The sequence below is a fragment of the Triturus cristatus genome, chromosome 11, assembly GCF_964204655.1.
Source record: "Triturus cristatus chromosome 11, aTriCri1.1, whole genome shotgun sequence".
Taxonomy (NCBI): Eukaryota; Metazoa; Chordata; class Amphibia; order Caudata; family Salamandridae; genus Triturus; species Triturus cristatus.
This window is the reverse complement of record NC_140594.1, coordinates 487,674,793-487,699,749: the sequence shown is the minus strand read 5'-3', so window position 1 is coordinate 487,699,749 and position 24,957 is coordinate 487,674,793.

Here is a 24,957-nt window from a genome sequence, read left to right as displayed (position 1 = left end):
TCCCAGTTAGCTTTGTGATACAGACAGAGGTGACTCTAGCTTCCCTGGAAGATAAAGAGATGGTGCCTAAAGCCCACATGCCTGCAAGTGCATAACGTATTGGCTGTTTGTCACCATAAATGGGCAATGAGTGGAGGCTCTGTGAGACCCAGGAGACAGCATGACTATTGACAAGTGTCAGCTGGTGTCTACAGAGCAGGTCCTACCAAACACATTCCTCCAAGCTCTAGTCACCGAGAATCGAGTGAGCCATCTACAGTTTGCTCTGGTTCCCTTTGAATAGGCGGTGTGTCTCAAGTTCTCTTAAAGATGCTGTGAGCCCTGTCATTCCCGTTGATCATTTGCTAGGCAATGACCTGGAACACACTGCCTGGAGGGAGGTAAGTTGAGGGTGGGCTCACCAGGGAGGAATTCTGCAGAGTGTAGAAAGAGTGTCCCACTCTCAAGGGCTTGAGGCTACAGGCTTCAGCCCATGCAGCCGGTGAAGTCTCTTGGTGTCACCGTATCTACTGAGACAATGATCTCTACAGCGAGTTTAAGGCTCCTGGTGCTGGAGCAGCCCATTTGCTGGTGGTCCCTCAGTTTTACAGGACCTTCATACTGGGTTTGGATCATGATATCCTCCTGGTAGGATATCTAGGGTAAGACAAGTCCTTTGCCTGGCTTGTCTCCCACTATTATTGGTCCAGAATAAAGACTCAGATGCACTCTGCAGGTCCTGTCGCACTGGCCAGGCCAGTGGGAAGTCAGGGAAGAAGCTAAAAGCTTCCGTGGTCCTATTACCTGTAATTGGTACCCCCTTTGAAAGGTTGGACATTGATATCATTGGACCCTTGTACCCCAGGACTAAGGCAACAGGCTTGTCCTGATCTTGGTGGACCATGCCACTGCTACACAGAGGCCATCCCTCTGAAGTCAATGACTGCACTTGGGGTTACTAGAGCTCTGATGACGATCTTTACCCATGTTGGGTTCCTCAAGGGGGTAGGGTCTGGCAGAGGTGCTAATTAGTGTCCACATACATGAAGTCCATGTCGAATGACTGTGGTGTAACTTACAAGTTCACCACACCCTATCATCCAGAAACCAATGGTCTTGTGAAGCAATTCAACAAGACCTTGAAGGCCATAACAATGGGCCTGCCTGAGCCCATAAGGCGTAAGTGGGATGTTCTCTTGCCATACCTTCTCTTTGTCATGTAGGTGCCAGAGAAAGGAGTAGGATTCAGCCCCTTTGAACTCTATGGCCATCACGTTTATTTATTTATAAAGTTTTATATAGCGCGAACGTGACCCACGAGGGTATCAGAGCGCTTTACAGTAAAAGAACATAAATGGTTGAGGTGGTATACACACATTCAAAATTGTCAATTCGTACATAAGAAATATAAAATATATGAATAACAAACATAAAGGATCGTGAAACTGCAGGACGTTGTACAATAGGCTGTTAGGGAACATTAGGTGATTGTGCTAGCAAACATACATATTATGACCTCTGTCGATTCGCAATGGATATAAAGTGTATAGAAAAACCAAGGGGGACCCACAGCCGGCTAAGCATTACATTACATACAGTTATTGAGCAATAGGAGCTGTGATATTAGTCTTACAAAAAGTAGTCTCGTCCATTCCACCTGAGATAGGTAATGGCATTCGGATCATAAAGATGACTCGGTGACATCCTAGAATTGAGACTTAGGGCATGTATTTGTTCATTAGAAGTATTTTTACTTCTTCTTTGAATGCGGTAAGGGAAGTGATTCCACGCACTATTGGAGGTGAGGAGTTCCAAATATTTGGTGCAATCCCTGAGAAAGCTCGACATCCAGTTCTCTTCTTGTGGAAGGATTGAGGTTTCAGAAGGAAAGTGCTCGCACTTCGAAGTTGTCTACAGCCTCCAGACCTTTCTAACTTTAGAGCCAAGTAGCTGGGTGTGTTGTTGTGAATTGCTTTGTGCGTCACACAGGCCACTTTAAGGTATATTCTTGCCTCGTAAGGCAACCAATTCAGGGCTTTCAGGGTTGGAGAGATGTGACTATTTCTTTTTGTTCCTGATACCAGTCTAGCCGCAGTATTCAGTGCTGCTCTCAGCGGAGCCAGCTTGTATTTAGGTAGACCACAGAGGGTGGTGCTTCCGTAGTCTAATCTTGGTAACACTAGGGCTTGTACTGCCATTTTTAGATCAGCCTGAGGGAGGAAGGGTTTGGGTTTCCTTAATATACTCAACTTATGATTAGCACCCTTGGTGGCAATAGAGATGTGCGACTGCATATTCAGATGTTTCTCTATGGTGATTCCCAGTGATTTTGCTGAGTTAATGATGAGGGGGACACAATCAAAGGAGGTCAGGTGTTTTAACCACAGGTCTAGCTTTGGTGTGTGGCTCGGTGACGAGATGAGAATGAATTAGGTTTTTTTGGTATTCAGCATGAGGTGGTTATTAGTAAGCCAGCTTTGCGTGTTCAGTAGAGTAGTGTTGAGGGCGATGAAGTCTTCTGGCGAGGTGAGTTTCAGATACAGCTGGGATTTCATCTGCATGCAGGTGATATAGGATGTTCGCTGATTTCAGAGCGTTCCCCAAAGGCTCCATTAGGAGATTGAAAAGAATGGGTGATAGGGCAGATCCCTGAGGAACTCCAAGGGTGACCATAGAGGGTTGTGAGAGTGAATTCTTCATCTTGATTCTTTGAGCTCTGTTATTCAAGAAGGAGGAGAACCCATTGCAACACTGTGCCCGAGAGGCCCATCCTTCGTTCCAATAGGGACAGAAGGTTGTCGTGCTTGACCGTATCGAAAGTGGAGGACAGATCAAGAAGTATCAATAGGCATGATTCATTGCGGTCAAGCATTTTTAGTATGTCATCCATAATATGAGTGAGAGCAGATCTGTGCTGTGTCCTTGGCGGAAGCCCGATTGGTGACTGTCTAAGAGGTTGTAATTCTCAATGTGGTTGCATGATTGAATTTGTACACATTTCTCCAAGAGTTTCGCCAAAGTGGGGATGTTGGTTATAGGACGGTAGTTGTTTAGATCAGATGGAGTGGCATCAGCTTTCTTTAGAATAGGTGTGACCTGCACTATTTTAAGACAGTCCGGAATGACACCTTGACTCAGGGAGGCGTTTACAATTTTAGCCCATAGTGGTAGGATAGATGTTTTTAAAGTTTTGAACAGGGCAGGAGGCAGGGGGTCAGAGAAATGATTGGAGGGGTTGATTGCTTGAAGAGTGTTGTCGATGCTTTGTTGAGAGATTGGCGCAAAGGTGTGCCATGAGGCATTGTTTTTAGTGACTTCCCCTGGATTATTAAAATGTACTTTGAAAAGATCGCCACAGTTAGAATCTTGGACCATATTTTGCGGGAGTGCCATCCTGGATTGTATGTCAAGCTCAATGGTCTTAGTCTTTTCGTGGAAGAAATTGGCAAGCACGTCACAGGTAGGTGTGGCCAGGTCGTTTAATTCCCTAGAGTTAGTTGTATTGCATGATTGATGCTTGACGATTTCAAAGAGCTTTTTTGGTCAGTTGATAGCTTGGTTCAGCTGAGTTCTGAAAAAGTCTGCCTTTGCCTTAAGAATCTTCCTATTGTAAGAATTCTTTAACCTTCTAAGGTGCTCAAGGTTATCAGTGGCAGGAGCCGATTTCCATAGACGCTTATCAACTCTTAAATGTCTACGCTCCGAGTTCAGGCCCTCGTTGAACCAAGGTTTGTGAAGTAATGACTGAAGCAAATCGTGAGTAGAATCTTCTTTATTCATACACTAGAACATCTGCATCTTCAGCTTGCCGCCAACGCTACGAGTGCTGGTCAGGCTCTATGTCAACATTCCATGAGAGCCTTCCTTACAACATTCTAAGTAAGAACCATCTGGACAGGAAGAGGGGGTTGCGGGGATCAGACCAAGAGGGAAAGATACAACAGTTTGGAAATCTTAAAGGAGACATTTTTACCTGGAGGGGCGCTGTAGAGTCCAGGATTTTGAGTAACGTGGCATTGTAGAAGGTTGTGAGGTCATGTACATCAGTCATGTCCATCATGTGGGTCAGAGCAGAGTTACAACCATTTACCAAGGTGATGGGGTTGATATTTTGTAAGTTCCTTTTCCATTGCCATGTTTTTGAGGGTTGGGACCTTTTTTGAATAGCTTCGCTGTTGATGGAGAAGAGGATGAAATAATGATCAGACCAATCGCATGAGGTGATGGATTCAAGAAGGACGATGTTTGATTTTGCAATGATGAGGTCCAATGTCTCTCCCTTGATATGAGTCGGGCTGTCACAGAATTGAGATAGCTCCTGTTCTGACAGATCTGTTATAGAGGGTGTTCTGCCAGTATGTTCTGATTGCAAAAACACGTTCTCCATTTGCTTTGGGATAGCTTCAGTAGGGGTACATGCGGGAGGATGAACCAGGAAGTTTAGTGTGGGATCCACGTCCGTGAGTGGAGTGGTATAAAGTCTAGATAGCCGGATGGGGGCTTCCTCATGAAGTTGGGGAGAGGTCACTGTGTTCTGTGAATGGAAGGGCGGGGTGAAAGTAGCGGGTGTAAGGGTACCCTCAGATATCGGAGAGGACAGTGGGTGAGGGGGATCTAAGCGATCCACTTTGAATGAAGGGGGGGAGGAGTGCGGTGTTGGTGGCATCCCGTTTGGTGCCATCCCGCGAGGAAGGCAGGGATAACGGTGGTGCGTCAGACATGATGGGATCGGTAGCACAGCCTAACCTTGTCTCTACTGGTCTGGGGGATCCGGGAGTGGACTCGAGCAAACGGACTAGGTGGTAGGGATTACTGGTGGCTTCTGCACTGTTGAGGATAGAGGCTAAGTACCACCCAGTCACATCTGCACCAGGGGGCCCATGCGTATTTGAATCAGACGTTTCTGGGTGGCTGGACGTAATGTCAGTGACGATATCTGTCAGATTGGGCGAATTTGATGTGGTATTTTGAAGAGGAGTTAGGGAGGCCTCTTTTTCCTGAGGATGCGGTGAGTGTGCTATTCTTATTGTTTACTGTTTTCTTGATGGTAGAGAAGAGCCTGTCAATGATATTGAGATTATCGTTAGAGGCTTGTATAAGAATAGTACCATTGTTGTAGATAGTAATGGTGGCATTCGCTGGGCAAAGGTCCGAGGCGGTAACCGTCAATTAGAGGGCATGTGGGGATTTCTTCGTTATGGAAATTCGGAGCATAGCGTAAAAGGTATTTCTCGATTGGGCTCGCTTTTTCGTGTAGAAGATAAGGTCATTGGAAATAATGCCTTTGTTAGTGCAGAAGTATGTGTCTAACACAAGAGTCTCAGGATGATTTATCAAAAGCCTGTGCTTGAACTTCTATGTAGCATTTTTGGAGAGTTTGGGTGGGTAGAGAATGGTGTAGGCATTGTGGCCAGGAGGTTCAAGGTCCATGGCCATATTCTTTTTTTAAAAATGTTTTTTTATCTCTCACGTAATCCAACCAACCCCCGTCTGTTGGGGGTAGATTTATACTGACATTTGAGTTAAAAATGTTGTCAAACCAGTATATTAAAAGCCCACTGAGCTGAACAAAACATTGAGCATGAAAAGAAGAGGAGATAGGGGTGTCAACTCTTCAGCATATACAACTCATTATCAAATTATTCCCTCACTCAGACAACGCAATGTGCTCCCCCTTATTTCCTTTCCCTTAAAATATAATTGACCTAGACCAGTATCATTGTCTTAGACCAGGCACTTCAATTGTAAAATTGTGTAGTCGATTTTACACACTCTGTAGCTTGTACCTCCTTGAGTGTTGACCTGTTTCACTGTTAATAGCATGGTGGACGAGAGATCCGGTTTATAAATTGTCTCAAGCAGGCCCCAATATAGAGACAGTCAGGTTGAATGTAGTCCTGTTTCACTGTTTATTAACAGTGAGGACAAGAGTCAGGTTTTTTTCCCTTACTTAATGTGTCACGAGCAGGCGTCATTTTAAGGTCAGGCGTCCGACTCTAAAACTCTATGCCGACTCACAGGACCTCCTTGCAAGATGCAATCCGCTTCCCCATATTAAGCTGCTCACCCCCTGCAGTTAGCCCGAAAGATCAAGCCAGGCAAAGACTACCCAGGGTCACGATGGAGGGCAGACAAGAGGGAGAGATGGGCAAGCTGGGAAATGGCACTCAAACCATAGAACTACCGGAGGAAATCCCCTCTGCCGCACACATGATCCACCAACTCAGCGATCCGCCGATGGATAATGGCAGGGCGATGAGCGCGATCCGCCCTCCAGCTGCTCCCGCCTCCTGCAAGACCCCGTAGCAAATACGATGAGATGCGCAGTGTCCTCCGGCACCCCTCAGCCACGTGTGGAGTGAGTCGGTCAGTGGGTGGAGAATCGTCAAACAGGCGCCGGCTGAGAGATGGGTGGTAACTACCCACAGGTCCTCTATCGGAAAACTGAACAGGTTGAGTTCTAGATTCGGAGACTGTCGGCCGCCATTTTTGCGGTCCGAAGCTGACCCTTTCACCTGGCAGCAATCAGCTGATATCACGGGAACCACCCGCTATCATTCTCAATGAAGAAGCGAGTTGAGACCAAGCGTCACACCAACACTGTTGAATCCGGCTCGTAAGACCCCAGTGCACCGTGATGGGCTGTCGTTAAGCAGTGCTGGCCAGGTCAAATGGATGCAGGTCAGGATCGCCACGGAGGTCAGATCAGCAGATCAGGTGAGTTGCCGTCCGTCATGTTAGGGGACCACTGAACCGATTTAAGGAGGGCTTGGAGCAAGCTTCCAGGAAACCCCACAGGATGTTGGCAGCTAAATTCTGGCCCTCCTCAACCAGATCCATCACTTCTGGAAGAAAGCAAAAAGCAATTTAGAGGCAAGTCAGAAGGTCATGAAGTTCTGTTCTGACAAGAAGGCCACTCTGGTGGAGTTTTAGTCTGGCCAGAAAGTGTGGGTCATGGAGACATTAGAGCCCAGGGCTCTACAGAAATGTTGGAATGTCTCAAATGAAATCGAGAAACAGAAGGGGGAGGTCACCTACTTGGTGTAGCTCCAGATCCATAGAAGCCCCGAAAAGGTGCTCCATGCAAGCAGACTGAAGCCTCATTTTCAGAGGTCCGAAGTGAACATGCTCCTTATGACATACTAGGTGGTGGAAGAGGAGAGGGAACTTCTATGTTATAAATTGAGATTTTTGATTGGCAGAGTTTACAGCCTGTCCAAGCAGGAGCCACAATCCATGTCTGGGTAAGTCAGATACACACCATTAATTAACCTGGGCTTACCCTCTGGCAGCTTGAAACAGAGCAGTCAGGCTTATCTTAAGAGGCAACGTGCAAAGTGTTTGAGCAACACTTAAATTACAGTAACACAGTGAAAACACCACAAAATGACCCCTCACAGTTTAGAAAAATTGATAATATTTATCTGAGTAAAACAAGACCAAAATGACAAAAATCGAATAGGTAGAAATGAGTTTTTAAAGATAAAATCCAAAAATAGTGCTTAGAAGTAAGCAACGCTAAAAGGTTACTTGAGGTTGTGCTAGAGCGGGGCAAATCCCCACTTTTGGCCAACCACGATGTATAGCAGGCCAGATCCAGGACCCACACAAGGCCCACTGAAAACTAACCTTGTATGGAGCAAGCACCAGTGTCGAGGACTCCCTGCATCGGTTCAGATTCATGAAGTTGAGTCGATGCATCAGAGTCCAGCCTTGTAACTGGTGTTGAAGGATCGGCACTGTGTCAAAGTTGAACCTCACAGTGGCATCTTCAGATCAGTGCTGCATCTTTGTCGAACCTCGCAGTCAGGACCCACGCCAGCGTCAAAATCAGCAGTGCGTTGGAGGGCGCTGCGTCAGTTCAGATTGGTGCAAAGGGGTTGCTGTGTCGATTTGTGCAGAAATAACTGCAGAACCCACTTCTGAGGCCCAGGATGGGAGGAGGCACCTCCGGCAAAGGTAGGACTCACAGATGTCAGAGTCCAGCAGCACCAGCAGAGTTGAAAGAAGTATTTTATGATCCTGAGACTTTAGAAAACAGGAGGCAAGCCAAGAAGCCATTAGACAAACTTGGGTTCAGGGATGTACAGAGCAGGTTCAGTCCCTTTCACTTCCAGGCAAGAAGTAGTAGCCAACACAGTAGAGCAGGTAGCAAAGTGGCCGACACTCCTACAGCACAGCACAGCAATCAGCAGGCCAATCCAGCACAGCAGTTACAAAGTGGCAGTCCCTCCTGCGGCACAGTTGCTCTTCTTCCAAGTAGAATATCCTTAGTTCCACAAAGCTCTGATTTGTTGGTGTCAGTGTTCAGTACTTATACCGAAATGGGCCTTTCAAGTAGGGGAGACTTCAAAGAGGCCTTTAAAGATCACAAGATCCTTGCCTATTCTGCCCTCGCTCCAGACTCACTACAGGGGGGTATGCAGCTCTTTGTGTGGGGATAGGTACAGCCCTATTGAGGTTCAAGTGTCAACTCCTCCATCCCAATCTACCTCAGGAAGGCCCATCAGCCTGGTGATGGGCCATCAAGATGTAAATGACACACTCCAGATCCCTCTGTGTGACTGTCTAGCGGGAATGCACAATGCCAGCTGTCACCTAACCCAGACATGTATTCAGAGACAGACAGAGGCACAAAATGGTTAAAGCAATAAAATGTTAATGTTCTAAAAATGGAATTTTCAGACTTACAATTTAAAATCTGACTCCACTGTAAGTTGTGATTTTAAATTGTGAGCTCAACTTAAAATCTGTATCTTTTTCTAATTGGAAATTACACTTAAAAGATGTTTTAAGGCAATCCCAATTTCAACCTATAGGAGAGACAGGCCTAGTAGTAGTGAAAAACAAATTTAGCAGTCTTCACTACCAGGACATGTAATAGTCAAACAAACATGTCCTACCTGTTAAATAAACAACATACTGCCTATAAGGTTGCCTAGGGCCTACCTTCGGGGTGACCTATATTTAATAAAAGGGACGGTTTGGACCTGGCAAATAGGTTAACTTGCAAGATCGAAATAGCAGTTTAAAACAGCACACACAGATTCTGCAATGACAAGCCTGAGGCATGTTTATAGGGCAACTGAAGTGGGTGGCACAATCTGTGGTTCCGGCCCATCAGTAATATTCAATTTACAGGTCCTGTGCACATGTAGTGCACTTTACTGGGAACTGATAAGTAAACTAAATATGCTAATTGTGGATAAGCCAATAGTATCATGTTTTAGGGAGTAAGCATATGCATTTTAGCACTGATTAACAGTCGTAAAGTGCTGAATCACAAAGCCAACAAAAGCAGGTCAGAAAAAATGGGGGAGAGGAATAAGGCAAAAGGTTTGGGGGTGACCGTGCAGAAAGGGCCGGGTCCAACACTCTCCATGGCCTCCTCTTTGCACAGGAACATGATGGGTCAGTGGAAGGTGTCAACCTCTTTCCCACCCTGACCCCAGAACATCAGCGCGACTGTTACCCCAAGCTGTGACAGTTTGCCTCACTGTTCTCACTCACCCTTGGACTCAAACATCTGTGCGCCCATGATGTTGACACTGGAGACCGTTCATTTGTAAAGAACAAAATGTTCAGGTTGTCAGGCAGGGTAAAACCCAGCATCAAGGAGGAAGTCATCAAGATATTGGCATTATTGGTGATGAGCCCTCTAATAGTCCTGGTCCAGCCCTGAGGTACTTTTACCAAAGGCTGTCTCACTGGGCACCACATAAGAACACCGGTTCTGTGTGGACCACTGAGGACTCAACTCAGTCACCAGGACTGATGCACACCCTATCTCGAGTTGATGAGCTCATTGGGAAGTTGAATGCCGCCAAATTTCTTAGGACCTATGATTTGACATTAGGATACTAGCAGGTAGCTCTGACTGAGGGAGCCAAAGAAAGGTCATCATTTTCGACCTCAGAGGGCCACTTACTGTTTCGGGTAATGTGATTGAGATTGTCCCTGACACTTTTCAGGGACCTGGCTTGTAAGGAGGCCTTAAGGGACGCCTACCTCAATGATATTTCTGTCAATAATTCCAGCTGAGAGAAACAACTGCATCACCTCCACGAGGTGTTTCAGGGCCTGCAACACGCAGGCCTGAACATCAAGGCCAGTAGGTTCCAGATTGGGCAGGTTTCCATGATGTATCTGGGACACCCGAGAGGTAGAGGAAAGATGCAACCCCTCCAGTCCAAGACTGAAGCCACTGTTGCCCCATTAACTGAACTGACTTCGAAGAAGCAGTTCAGATTGGAGATCTGGACAGAAGCTTGTCAGAAAGCCTTTGATTTCCTCCAGGAAACCATGTGTTTAGCACCTGTAGTCAGTGCCCCTGATTTCTCCAAGCATTTCATTATGCAAATGGATGCTTCAGAGCATAGCATGGGGCAGTGTTAGTGCAGCTGAATGGGGATGGCCTAGACCAACCAGGAGCCTTCATTAGTAGGAGGTTACTTCCACAGGAACAAAGATGAAATGCCATTGAAAGAGAAGATTTTGCTGTGGTCTGGGCAGTAAAGAAGTTGAGACTATACCTGTTTGGGACTCACATCCTGATTCAGGCCACAGGCCCTTCAGATGGCCCATGAAAATGAGGGGTTAAAATCCCAAACTGTTGAGGTGGACCATCTCCCTACAGGGAATGGACTTTACATTGGAGCACCACCTGGGGAAAGACCACGCTGATGGTCTCTCTAGGTTCTTCCACCTTAGTGAAGGGAACTCCCAAGGGGGCAGCTGTCCCCACTTTCAGCTGTGGGGGACACGTTAGACCTGACTGCCTTAGGATGGTCTTCCCCCAAATTTTTTGCCTTCCTTGTCCACTTTTCTGACCTTGTTTTTGCTAGCTTTAGGATTCTTTGCACTTTACCACTGCTAACCAATGTTAAAGTGTGTGTGCTCTCTCCCCTAAACACGGTAGAATATTGTTATCCACAATTGGAAAATGTAATTTACTCATAAGTCCCTAGTAAAGTGGTAACCTTTGTACCTAGGGCCTGTAAATTAAATGCTACAAGTGGGTTTGCAGCACTGATTGTGCCACCCGCTGGAGTAGTCCTCTCCAACTGCAGAGCGTTTATTTGCAGTTTCGCACTCCCATGTCGACCTGGCAAAATAAACCTTTTGCCAGGCCCAAACCTTCCCTTTTTATACCAATTAGTCACTGTAAGGTATGCCTTGGACAACCCAGAGGGCAGTGTGCAATGTAGTTAAAGGCAGGACATGTACTTTTATGTTTTTCATGTCTTGATAGTAAAAAACTACTGCAAGGCCTGTCTCTCCTGTAGCATAACATTGGGATTACCTTATTACATTTTATAAGTGTAATTAATTTCGAATTGGGATTAGATAAAACCTTCAAGTCTGGTGTGTCTGGAATCCTAATTTGAAATCCTAACGAATGGTGAAGTCGGATTTTGAATTATAATTCTGAAAATGCCACTTTTAGAAATCTGGCATTTTTTTACTTTAGCCATTCGGTGGCTTTGCCTGTCTCTGTTCAGTCTGGGTTCATTGACAGCTGAGGTTTGAATATTCCCTCTATACATCCACACACATAGAGAGGTTAGGTGAGTCTTGATAGGCCTTCCTGGGACATGGGAGGAAGAAGCTGGAACGAGCCTCACATGTACACCTGAATAGGCTGTGTCCTGTCCACACACAAAGGGCTGCATATCCCCCTGCAGTGAGTCAGGAGCCAAGATAGAAAGTAAGGACCTCTGTGAACTCCAAAGCTTTTTTTGAAGCCTGCCCCACTTCAGAGGCATAACTGGGCATAAGAACTGGACCTCTGACACCATAACTTCAATGCACTTCTGGAAATGTGACTACTCTGCTAAGAAGGAAGGCTGTGCTGCTGAAAGAACTGCCACTCTTCTTGACTCTTTTCGTGCTGTGCTCTTGTCTGGCTGAGCTGCCCTGCCACCTGCTGTTCTCCTGGATGTGAAGGACTGGGCCTGCATCACTTGAACCCAGAGTAACTCCAAGGGCTTGCTGGCTTGCCCCCTATTCTAAGTTTTAGGGGCATCAAAGAATTCAACTCATCCTGCTACAGCACCTGTACTTTGCTTGCTGCAAGTCTTGCCCTGCCAAGTGGGGCCAACCCAGTCCTGGACCTCTGGAAGTGTGTATAAAGTGCTGCTTCAACCATAATCCATGCATCCTCATATCGGAACCAGAGCATCTTCACCTTCATGTGAGTCAGAACCAGGGCATCCTTGTCGTTGCATGGAGAGGACCCGCTGTATCGCTTGGTGCTTTTTAATTCACAAAAGACACTTTCTATCTCATGTTGCTGTCCTTATTTCGCCTTACCCCTTCTACCTCAACCCTTTCTCTTTATCTCTCTCTCTCTCTCTGCGTCTCTGTGAAGCCCCTCTGTCTTTCAACTGTAGACCTCACCAATATATAGCTTAGCTCTATCTTTCCGTACAACTCTCTCCATCTCACTCTGTTTCTCTTATGACCATGTCTCTCTGTCTACCATACTCAAGTCCTCATCTATATTGATACCTAGCTATTCACTCTCACTACCTCATCTCTCTCTTTACCTCAACCCACTGTGTACCTCACTGCATTATTCCCATTTCACCATCCTGTATCTCTTCTCCATCTATTTCAGCTCACTCTTAACCTCATCTCCATTAGCTCACATCTGTCATTCTTTATCTCACCTCTCTCTACACCCTCTCTCTACCTCACTTCTTTGTACTTCACTTCTTCCCTTTACCTTACATCTCTCTCCCTAGGTAATCTGTATCCAAGTTCTCTATTTCGCTCCCTACCTAACCTCTCAAATTACCTCAGAATTTGTTCACACCGCACCCCACCCCATCTCTCCAACTCACTTCCCTCTTGTTCTACCTCTGTTCTCTCTACTTCACCTATCTCATCCCCTTCCTCCTTCCTCCTTTCTCACTATCTCTTTCTTTCGCTGCATTGTTAGGTCTGGCTTGACCGTGCAGCTGTCAACGGACCTTATGTGATGGCCAGGAAAAGATATCGAAGAAGCGCTACTGCTACTCGTCAGAGAGGGGCTTAGGCTCTGTCCACGTTAATCTTCTCTTAGACGTCTTGTGCACATTTGCACACGTAATGGTAGTGGTAGCACATCCCTCAATAGTGCTTTCTGTCTTCCCGTTTTAACCACACCGAAAAGTGGTTGTGTTGGACTATTTGAGGGAAGCTCTTACTATTCCACTGGTAGAAATCGGAGAAGCAGACCTAAAATGTTTCTCTCTTCAGAGAAATAGCAGGGTATGTATTAAATGGGAATGTCAGTGTCATTTATGCATACAGCATACAGTGTCTGAAGATTAGCAGGCCTCCGGACATAACAATGAACAAAAGCATCAAACATCATGTTCTGAAAAGCACAAATGTTTTTGTAATGTTTACACCATTATGATGTCTTCAATGAGTAATCACATATTTATCAATTCATATTAGTGCAAAAGTGTCCACAGGTCGTGTTTATCGATAGCTATTCCGGAAAGCATACAAAACAGTTTTTTCTTCTAGGGTGGAAAGATTTCCTCCTTATACAATACATTTTTCGAAGACCTCTGCTTCTTGCCTTTGTAGATTTTTCTTGAAATCATGGGTTTGAAGATCTCTTTACCCTGCAGTCTCAACATTTTGGAACCATATTTCACCCTTCTCAAGACAACATACAAAACTCCTATCATTCAGGTACAGCCCAGAAGCCCTTCTCTTACACATATTAACCTCTTTTAACCCTTTAGCCAATTTACACCTTGTTCTTCACCATTGCATTAACATCAACTGAATTCCTAGGCACTGGATTACAGTACGAGTTACTCAACCACCCACCCATCCATCCATGAGTAAACACTTCCCTGAAACCAGTTCTTAACTTGAGCCGGTGGTATGCGGTGCTCAGCACCGTACTTAATTGTCAACATCAGCGCTTGTGACAGTCTGCCACAAGGTAGTGCTGTCTGGCTAATTGGCTAATTTAGAGATGACAACAACAACAGTTAATTATTAATTCAATATACATTCAAAAAGACTACTACCTGTTTCCCAAGCCATTCTTATTGATTTGAGGACCTGGAATAGCCCAAATTGTCACACTTGTAGGAGTGTGATGGCATTCTCAGTGTCGCACGGGCAATGTGTTGTGGAAGCTGCAGTGGCCTCCTGACCAGAGCTCTGGCACTTATTTTTCTACAAATTAAGCACTTCCTGAAAGTACAGTGCAACGTAAGATTGTTCTTATCTGTCCTTGAAATCACAGTGTCTTGCTTAAGCTGTCCACCAGCAGACAGGAAGAGTGGCCAACCAATCAAAGCTACAAGGGGCAAACATTCACATGTTCTGCTTTGAAGTTTAAGTGCCTCATATGGTGGACAGGTTACTCCTTCACAAATCTGATGTATATCCTAATGCACTTGTAATGAGGCGGACTGAATTTCCATCACGTTTGTGGCAGAGTACCCAACTACCAAACTCAAATTCATGCTAAACTGGACTTATTCAGAGTTTGGCGGGCAGGATACTCCTTCAAAAACGTGGAAGATACATCTGTCCACCGCCGCATTGCCAGGACTTTAAAGTCCATGGGACTTGTAGTACAGCGGATGGTTTATCCATCAGGTTTGTGAGATAGCATCCCATCTGCCATTCTCTAAATATAGCCCCATTTTTTTTATTTTAGAATCTGTGTTAATCATAGGGCAAATAAAACCAAAGAATTCATTCTAAAAGGGCAATGTAGTAACCTAGGGCACCTAACATTATAAATTAATACATATTGACTTCTCATCTGAGAAGAGAGAAAACTTACTTGATAAATGGAGGCTTTTACCTTTTTTGAAATGAGTGTTCTCTGAATTCCAATGTCAATTAATTATTGATATTCGATTTTTTCTTTGCTTTAGGACAAGGCTGTGCCAAGGCGACAGCCAGTTCGATATCACTAAAGGATTCCTGTCCCCTGGCAGAGGTTTGGCAACTGAGTTTTATGTTTCCATTTCGTCTTTTCTCTTTCAATCAATGCGTTCTACACACCTGTGTCCAATTACACTCTAGCAATTTGTCTGGTGTGCATTATAGAGTGCGATACTGCAGATGGAGGGCAATGGCTTCCTGCAAAGGCCAGGACAAGACAGAATAAAGGTCTTTCAAATAATTATCCTATTCCGGAGAACGGAATGCCACCTGCAGGATCTAGTGGCGTGAGCTGGCGCTTCTTGGCACTTCTTGCCCAAATCAAGCTAAGGAGAAAAGTTGCTGCCACCTGCAGAATGTAAAGAAGCTTTTCAACGATGACAAAAGAACATTAGGAAGTCTCTTCAATTGGTAGCTTTCAGCTGGAAAATAGTGTTTTTCTTCCGTCTGGAAACAGCTGCAAACCTTTTCCTGGCTTTCCATTAGCATTGTTTACAGCACACTAATCTGGTTCTTCTAGCTGCAAAGAGTTTATCGAATTACGACCCATTCTCCGTGAAGATTAAAACCGATGGTTGATATATCGTTTTAGCTTGTGCATCTGTGTTACAAGGAAGAGCGTGGAGCATGACAGTAAATAAATTCCTATGGTCATAGTGCCTTTTACAGTATAAACACACTTCTAAGAGCTATACATTTGTAGTTGCGAACCGAGGCCAGCCGACGTTGCATGGTTTTCCTACAATTAGGCAGAAAACCCCGAGTTATTCGTGAATCCAAGTGTGGAATGACTACGCTGCATGCATTTAAATTTATCTAATTGAATGCCATCATATGGCTAAATGTGCCTCAAATTCGAACACATTTTCATGTTAAAAACACAACCCCAACCCCCACACCGCCCCCCCCCCCCGCGCCCTGATTCAGTGAGCATGGGAACGTAAACTATGAATTCCACAAACTGCACCCCCCCCCCCTTCTCATCGAAAAGGAGAGTGTGCAGGCACCTCTTTTCTAATGCTATGCAACAGGTTGGCAGCTGCTTGACAATTCCAACACAGGGCCTCTTTTATAGTCTAGAGACGATAAAAGCATTCACACAGCTCAATCCACACATTTCTATTTACGATGAAGTAACAAAATGAAAATTGAAAAAAGTAAACACTACCAGAGCACATTCACCAAGAGTACCCTGGTACTAAAAAGGTGCACACACTAATGCAAGTGTAATGCGAGTGAACTTGCAAGACAAATTGTGGCAGTGAGAGAGACTCACGGAAATTAAAAAACTGAAGGACCTGTGGAAACAATTATTGAACCAGTCTAGTGGACCATGACCCACCATGCACAAATATTAACAGACACACGCATGCCCTTACCAGCAGGGAGTGACGAGTCTCAATAACACCACCAATCTATCTGCTCCACAGAGACATCAACTGCCATCTGAATGATGGAGAATCATGCAAATTGGACCCTCAAGACCCTACGGCGCCATGCTGACCACAATACAATAGAAAAGCAGTACTTAATGTGAGCCGGTGGTTTCCGGTGCTCGGAATCGGTCCTTGTCAATACTGGTTCTTATGACAGTCTGCCACAGGGCAGGGCTATTTGTTTAATTTAGAGATTAGCACAATAATAGTTGTGTATTAATTCAATATACATGAAAGTGACTAATACCACTCACCCGTGTTATTCTTATAGCTTTGGGGACCTGGAATATTCTGATTACTACACTTGTAGGCGTGCGATGGCTACTAGTTGTGCTGGTAGTATCATTGGCAGCGCTGGCAGTGGCAATGGGTGGTGCAATCTGCAATGGCATCTTGACGAGGGGGCTGGCACTTATATTTTACAAATTAAGCACTAGAGAAGGGACATTTCAAGGCGAGATCTGGTCCAAGATTCAGTTTTCACAGATGAAACCACACACAAGTGCAATCTCTTTGCTTGGTGAAATTCTCAGATAGATCATGCTGTGTAGGCCTACAAACACCCCCATCTTAGTTCCTCATCGACTGTGTTATTTAGTTGAATGAAAAACACATCTAGCCTTTCAAGAGTAGACACCAAACTATGACGTGCAAATGCCAAGTTGTGGCCATGTAGCACAAGTGTATTCATGCTCAAGGAAGTCTTAGAGTATGTGTCTCTAGCACCTTCTCTACTAATTCCAAGGAGTGAATGCCAAATGCACCAGGTTTGAGCTAATTCATACCTACTAGACCTAATGGTAGGCAAGAGGAATTTGCTGAAAAACACTAACTCGAGGAAGCCACAGGTAGCATCAGCATCGTCTAGCAGCAGCAGCCACAAATAACTTCTCACCAAACATCCACCAGACCTGCTGTAGGAAAGTTGGATCTGCTTTTATGGTTACTCCGCACTTTTTGGCTGGTGCTAAGCTGTTATTGACTAGTCTGACTGGGATCCTGCTAATCAGTACCCCAGTCTCTCTGCTTTCGCCACTAAATTGTTATGTTCAGTACTTAGGTACATCCCAGATTGGATACTGAGGTACCATTATCAGACCCTAGTATATGGTAATAAGGTACCCAGGGCATAGGTACCCCAGAGGTCCCCCATGGGCTGAAGCATGTATTGTGCCACCCATGGGAGACCATTCAAACTGTAACTACAGGCCTGCCATTGCAGCCTGTGTAAGCTGGTGCTTGCACCACTTACGAAATATATAGATCTCCTACATCTAGGGTCACTGCACTTAAAACCTGTAAGTCACCCCTATATCAGGCCTTTACAATCCTGAGAGCAGGGTGCTTGGTTCTAAGTGTGAGGGTGCCCCTGCATGAGCAGGACACCCCTACAGCCTATAGAGTCTATTCTCATGGGTTTTAAGTGAAGTAGCCATATACCATATAGAGGGGCACTGCGTAATTGCCCGATGACCATCTCAAAATTGGCTGCAACAAATCCTATCATGTTTGGTATCAAACATGTTAGAAACATACCTCCAAAACACTGGAACGGGCCTCCATCAGGCTCTCAGTGCTCCCAGTACCAGTCTTCTAGACCCAGACAGTACAACATGGCTGCTGTCGACAAGAGACACGATTCTGCCCTCCTGCTGCTAAGTCCTTACAGAAACTTTCAAGGCCTGTGGGCATCCAAGAAACCTGAAGGAATATCCCTTGTAGTGAAGGAGTCATGTCCCGGCATCTGCAGGCACCAACACTAAGCTGACTGGTCTGCTGAACCTGAGCTCCCAAGGACTCCAAAAGGCTCAGCAACACAGGGGTGGGGGGGGGGGGGGGTTCTACGTATCTCCCAAGTCCTGCCCTGCTCTCTCACCAAGTTTGAGGCCAGTATCCTTTGTAGGAGCCGCAGGAACCAAACCCCTGTGCACAGCATTGACTTGCTGTTGCAAAGGCTTGTTGGCTTCCTTCCAACAAGATGTTTGGGCTCCAAGTAGCCCCAACCTCAAGCATCACCAGTGAGCAGAATATTTGTCCACACCGCATTGTCTGCACCGTGGCCTGCATCTCTTGATGAGCTGCTTGAGGTCCTCTTGCAACTCTAGTCCCTCCGGACTGTGGGCCCTGTTGATTGTCATCTTTGTTTCTTTTGGGCTCCGCTGATTGTGTGGGGCCTGCCCTGATTCCCCTGCTTGTGGTGTGTTCCCTGGACCTTGCTTGTCCCGACATTGCACCTTCTTTGACATCTACAATGTTTGCAGTTGCCAAGGCTTGTTGGTGCTCCTTATGGACACCGACCCCTCAACTCTCGACATCGAACATGGAACAGTTTGTGCACAGCACCTGGTCTTCCACAACATTGCCAGATCCACACAGCTACGGAGTCAAGGTCACTATCAACTCTCCTGCAACTCCTGATATCGGTGGGCATTCGTCGTCCAGGTCTTTGGGTCACTCCTGAGTGACATAGACTCTGTCCCCTCTGGTTGCAGGTACTCTTCAACTAGAATCCACCTTTGGATTCCACCAGGCACTTTCTCCTTCTCCAGCAGCTGCATTTTCCTGAATTCCTCCATTGGGTTCGACAGTGGTTTCCGACACCACTTTACACCTATGCACCGACTTCCCTGGTGTAGGTAAAGTGGGTACTAGGGTATCCATGGGTGGCGTGGCTCTCCAACCTTCTGTCTTCCACAGGGTTTCTCCAGGGTCCAGTGGAAAGGGTCTTTAATCTTTAAAATTACAATCGCAACTTACTCGTTGACTTGGACGGAGAACAGGGTCGTGTTCTCACACTGTAGACGATCTCCGTGGGGTTCCTAGTCACTCACCATGGGTGGTTCCTTGGGTCCCCGACAATTCTACATCCTCTGTGCATTGTTTTGACACGAGTCATGGTTCTTATACCACTTTCTTAGTACATGGTTTGGTCCCCCTAGGGTCTACTGTGTATTCTGTGCTATTTACGTGATTTCTATGCAAAGTATTGTGTGTATTGTGCATATCTCGGAGTGGGAGATATCTGTATGTGTTAGTGAGTATTATATATTAATTACATATTTGTATAAATATATTCTGTGGTTCTTTTTTACTTAATCTTTACCTATAAGATTACATTCTGGTAATACAAGCTGCTTTACACTCCTTTTGGACTAAGCCTGAAGGCTTCTCTCCACAGCTACCACTTAGAGAGTTTTCTAAGCTTGTCTAAGACCTCCTAAATCACCATAAGGGTTTTCTGGGCTAGTGCAGGGTGTCCACTTACATAAGTGTACATGTTATACCAGGCCAGCCTCTCACACCTGCTAAATAGTCCACAATACACAGTACAATCAGATAAAGGGGGACACAAAGATATACAAAGGACCCAGAGATGGCCATGACTTACATGCTTCCCACTAGAGAGAACAGCATCAGTAAGTAATATTAGTTCCACATCAGTGACCAGCACCTTCCAATGCCCTTGGAATTGTCAGACAATAAGCAACAGTCAAATGTAAGCTGGAAATACAGGATGCATATCTTTCAAGTAAAGCCCAGCCACATACATTTTTTAAAAACATTACGGTAAATTACAGAAAGCCCTTCAGAATACTGCAATGCATGGGCTCCCAAGCTCTACACAGTCACAAAGTGTCCCACCGCTGGATCCATTAATACCAACTGCGACTTTCAGTCAATCTTTGACTAGACCACAAATGAGCTCAGAAGAGCTAAACAGAGAGAAAACTTTGCAAAACAGAATGAAAAGTGTCCATATCTAGATTCACAAATAATATTTTTTGGGGAAAACAGATGAACAAAGTGAGTACAGGTACACTGTGTAAAATATGCGTAAGTCTTAATGCTCAAGTGGGATGTGCACAAGGAAACTTCTGCAGGCATCATGGGCAAGCTCTCTAGGACATGGTGTAGAAGGACCTTCAACATGGCCTTTTGGAAATATGTTGCAATGCAATATAATCTTGAATTGCAAAAGGTGTTGTAACTATCATGTGTTCAAGTGCAGTATTCCTTTTTCATTTCAGTTTGAGAGACATGTGTTATTAAACATGTACCTAGTGATGTATTACTATATCATCAAATGCACATTTCTTGCATGTGCTTTTATTCTGTAAATGTGTAATGAATATTTAATGAAGTTTTCATAAACAAGAAACACATTCAGACCCCAATTCACAAAGAGCTTCCTAATTCATGGCTGAAGCTTCTCAGTTGTGACAGGATTTTCACGTTGAAGTTTCCCATTGTGTACATCCTGCCATGACTATGAAGTGTCCGCCACAAGTGCGGAGGCTCTTTGTGACTCAGAGCCAAAGTGAGTTTTAGTGACTGCTTAGTTCAGACATAATTCTAGGAATTTCATAAATCTTATTACTGTTTCCCTCCATAATTATATTATTTTTATCTATTTTAATCACTTGCTTTTAGGCTTCTTTATTTTAGTTTTAGGTTCTTGAACACATGAATGCAGACGCCAATTTCTACATTCTGAGACTCCATTTTGTCATAGGCATGTCTTGAAAATGACGGTTTTTAGTTTTCTAGACCTAAAATATGATGGCCATCATCTTCTTGAGGGACTTCAAATATTTCACATCATTTTGACCTCTAAATGTGCCATATCCTCCTGTCAATATAATAGACAGAAACACCCAGCTTGAAATCAATCTGGGACAGGTGCCTTTTTCAAGGTCAAATAGCAACCATAACCCAAACAATGTAGTTTGTATTGGCATATTTTTACCTTATTAGTACATCTACTGATTTATATGATTATGTCAAGACATTCCTAAGGTGATGTTGGTAAGTCTATCTTAAATAGGGGTCTGTATAAAAGGGCTGCCCCTTGACCACTTGTCAGGAGAGACACTTCAGCCAGGTCACAGACGTAGATCCTGATGAACAGAGTAGCAGTATTCACCTAGACTGAAGAAGCTTGGCCCTGGGTATATGGTATACCAATTTAGAAGAGACTTATAAGTAAATCAGATATATCAATTGTGGATAAATCAATGTTAGCATGTTTAGGGGAGAAGCGCATTCACTTTTTCACTGGTCAAAGTGGTTAGGGGTTTTCGGGTTTTAAGTCCAACAAAAAGAATCAGCAAAACGAGAAGGTAAACTGGCAAAATGTTTGGGGGAGACCACCATAAGGATTACAGGTCTAAAACAAGCTATTTCAGTCAGGCAACAAATCAAGTTGCTCAGGCATGCACATCACCTCTGAAACTCAGGCTTATTATTCATTCATCTGCTAGAATTAGCATAGCGCTTAAAGATAAAACAGTGAGAGTGTTTAGGCCTATAAATTGTGATGTTGCGAGTTATTCCCTGTTTCTCACTGTTGTTGAAAAGCTTAGCTGCTTTCTATCTTCTGTGTTGTTACTAATGTTGGGCCTAATTCACAAAGTTAAATATACATTTTGGCGTTTATTTACGATTGTTTGCTATTCACAAAGGTATTTATGAGTATTATCTTTTTTTATGCGGAGACTCTGCGCTGGTAAAGATACTACTTGTAAATCCCTTTGTAAATAGCAAACAATCGTAAAGTTACACAAAGGTGTAAGTTTACCTTTGTCAATCAGTTCCATAGTGTGCACTAGAACCTCACATTTCAAAATAACTATTTTAAAATAAATATGTTGAACTGCATATTCGGTTTTCTAGTGTTCTTGAGTGTGTAAATCACTAATGAACAATTGTTTAGATTACCACTGCTCCCTATCAGTAACCCAAAAGCATTGTAACCACTTCAATTATGGATTGAGCGGGGTTCTGCGTGACTACAAAACCTGTCTTTCAAATTCAAGCATTCAGTTTTTTGAACTAACTTCGATCTTGTCACCCGTGTATGTGAAAACAAACGTGTAGAGCTGAACCAAAGACTCAGTTTACACAACAAAGGGGCTATCTTATGCTCACAGCTTTGTTTTGTGGCATAGGGCATCTGCACAGTCCTAAATGACTGGTAGAGAACACTTGAGCATCACCACAACAGTAAAGACAGTCCTAAGCATCACCATTTGCGCAATCAAGAGAATATCTGCAGTACATTTCACACCTTGCATGAATTAGAAATGTAGTTTGTACATTAAGACAAATGTGTGCAATACTGATCTACTGTTATAGGGTCATCAGACACATATCCTTAAGAAGGAGAGGCAGCTCATATGGAGTCCAATCTGGCAACAATGCAACTCTGAGAGTCAAACGACGCTACCTATTAGTAACATTTTCAACATCCATCATACTACATGGAATTCTTGGCTCAGCCATTTCATTGTGAAAGCACGACACACATGGCTCAATCTCAATAACAGACCATTACTACTAGGGTGTGCAAAAAGTGCATTCAACATTGGGGATACCCTTCTTAAACAGATCTGCCTCCACCTCTATAATCATCAACCAGTGCTAAATTTAACACATAATGCACAATTTGGTAAACATTCTAAAAGCAATATGATTCCATCTGACTTATGGCAGAGCCTATTTTTCTGCATTTCACCCCTGTCTTAACCAAATGAGATGATTGTTTCTCCATTCAATGTTAGCCCATGGCATGGACCATTCTGCAAGTGCATCATAGGCTCATTGGCCCAAACAATTTGAAACTAGCACATTCTTAAATGATGGATACGCATGCAATCTAATCCAGCTAAAAATGCACATTTTTAGCCTTCAAGATAGTATTCTGAGCAATTTGTGTATTGAGAGAGATAGTCGTCTCACAAATTTATGTTTTGAAGGCAGGTCGTCAAGCAGGACGTAGGCACATAATCTAGATAGTGCGGTGCTTAGTCCATGGCAGGACTTATTTGTGTTTGATCTACTGTCTTGGGATGTGCAGACAAAGAAAATAGATGCAGATCTGTAAAGGGAATCTTTGGGGGCACAGTCTTGTCAGGGGGGAGCGGGATGTCCATGTGGAAAAACGCCCTGTTGGCAGCCAGATGGCGAAGGTTAGAGAACTGCTTTGGGCTAGCTCTGGTCCAATGACAAGGGCAAAGACAAATTGATGATTGCAATTGGGCCCAAGTAATGTGGCATACATAATTACGATGGGTCTGCAGAAGACGAAAGGCAGCAGAAGTGGGTAATAATACAGAGGTTTCATCACAATGATAGGGAGATCAAATGGATGCAAAAGACAGAGGGGCTTGTTTACAAGCCCATTGAGCCACTAGTGCATCACTTGTTTTGATGCACCGGGAGCGCAATGGGCTGGCCCATATTTACATGGCCACATAAAGTCACCCGCTTGACTTTTCATGGCCTTGTATTTATGGGCTCCTTTCACGCATTATTCTGTGTGAAAGGGGCATTCCATGGGTGCTGCTGTGGGTGTTGCCACTCAACATCCATGGAACTTGACACATTCCCAGATTTAACACGTTTTGTAAAACTGGGAATGAGTCAGAATCATACGCCTCCCCAGTGGAGGCGTAGGAATAGCGTATCGAGGAGAAATACTTTTATTGCTCCCCCGTTTTTTCATTTTTCTATGGGTGCTGCAGAATGCAGCACCCATAAAAAGAAGAAAATGCCATTAATTATTGTTTTTGTGCAGGAAGGTGTTCCTTTCTGCACTAAATTCATCATTCCTGCAGTGCAGACACCCTTGCAAAATGACGCAAGGGTGCCTGTGCTGGCGCATAGCAGTCAATGTGCACCAGCGCAGGGGAAAGCACAGGGATGCGTTGCATTCTTGTTAATATGATGCAACACAGTGCCTTGAAAAAAACACAGCACGGCACAACAAAATGGCTTGCTGTGCCGCACTGCTTCATTTTCTGAGTGCTGAACCACATGTGATTAACATGGCAATGGAAATTCAGAAGCAGAACTTATGGTAGCAGGTCCAGAATGCCTGCAGCATCAGCACGTCTCTACACTTACACCAATGTCTCCAGACAGTGAAATCTTTGTCCTCCTTGGAGCGAGTTGCCGCTTGCATAGTTCCCTCGGTGGAGAAATGCAATCAAACTGCTCAATTTTTCTCCAATAAAACCTCCAAGATTTATGAATCTTTCCCTTCAGAAGCTATAGAGATTTCCAAATCTAGGATCTAGCTAGAACCATCCAATTCTACAAATGGTCTATCCAGGATTAACACTTAGAGAACATCAGAACCGCGCGTGCTAGCCCAGAAGATAAAATCGGGATCCCACTCAATCCAGCCCCTCTAGCAATCCTGGAATGGGGATTAGATGCCACCATACCCAGTTTATGTGATCTGCACAATCAGATGTTTAACTCAGGCCAACTCCCTCTGAAATGGAAGCACGCAACAGAAATGGTCCTGCTAAATAAACAAATCTAAATGCAGGCAAGCCAGAACATTTTAGACCAATTTCCCTACTCCCATTCGTTTTGGAGGTGGCAGAGAAACATATAAATCAAAAGTTGATGAACTATATCATGGCCGAGAACCGCTACATGAAAACCAATCAGGGTTCTGTCCCCAGTTTAGCAGAAAATCTTCACTTCTGCTCGCAACTTAGTCTCCGAAACTCATGGCGGATGAAGGCAAAACTGCAGCATTGATTATGTTTGTCCTGAGTGTCAGGAATAGCGGAAGAAATGTCCTTCCTCGTTCCTAAACCGAGGCAAAAAACTACATTTC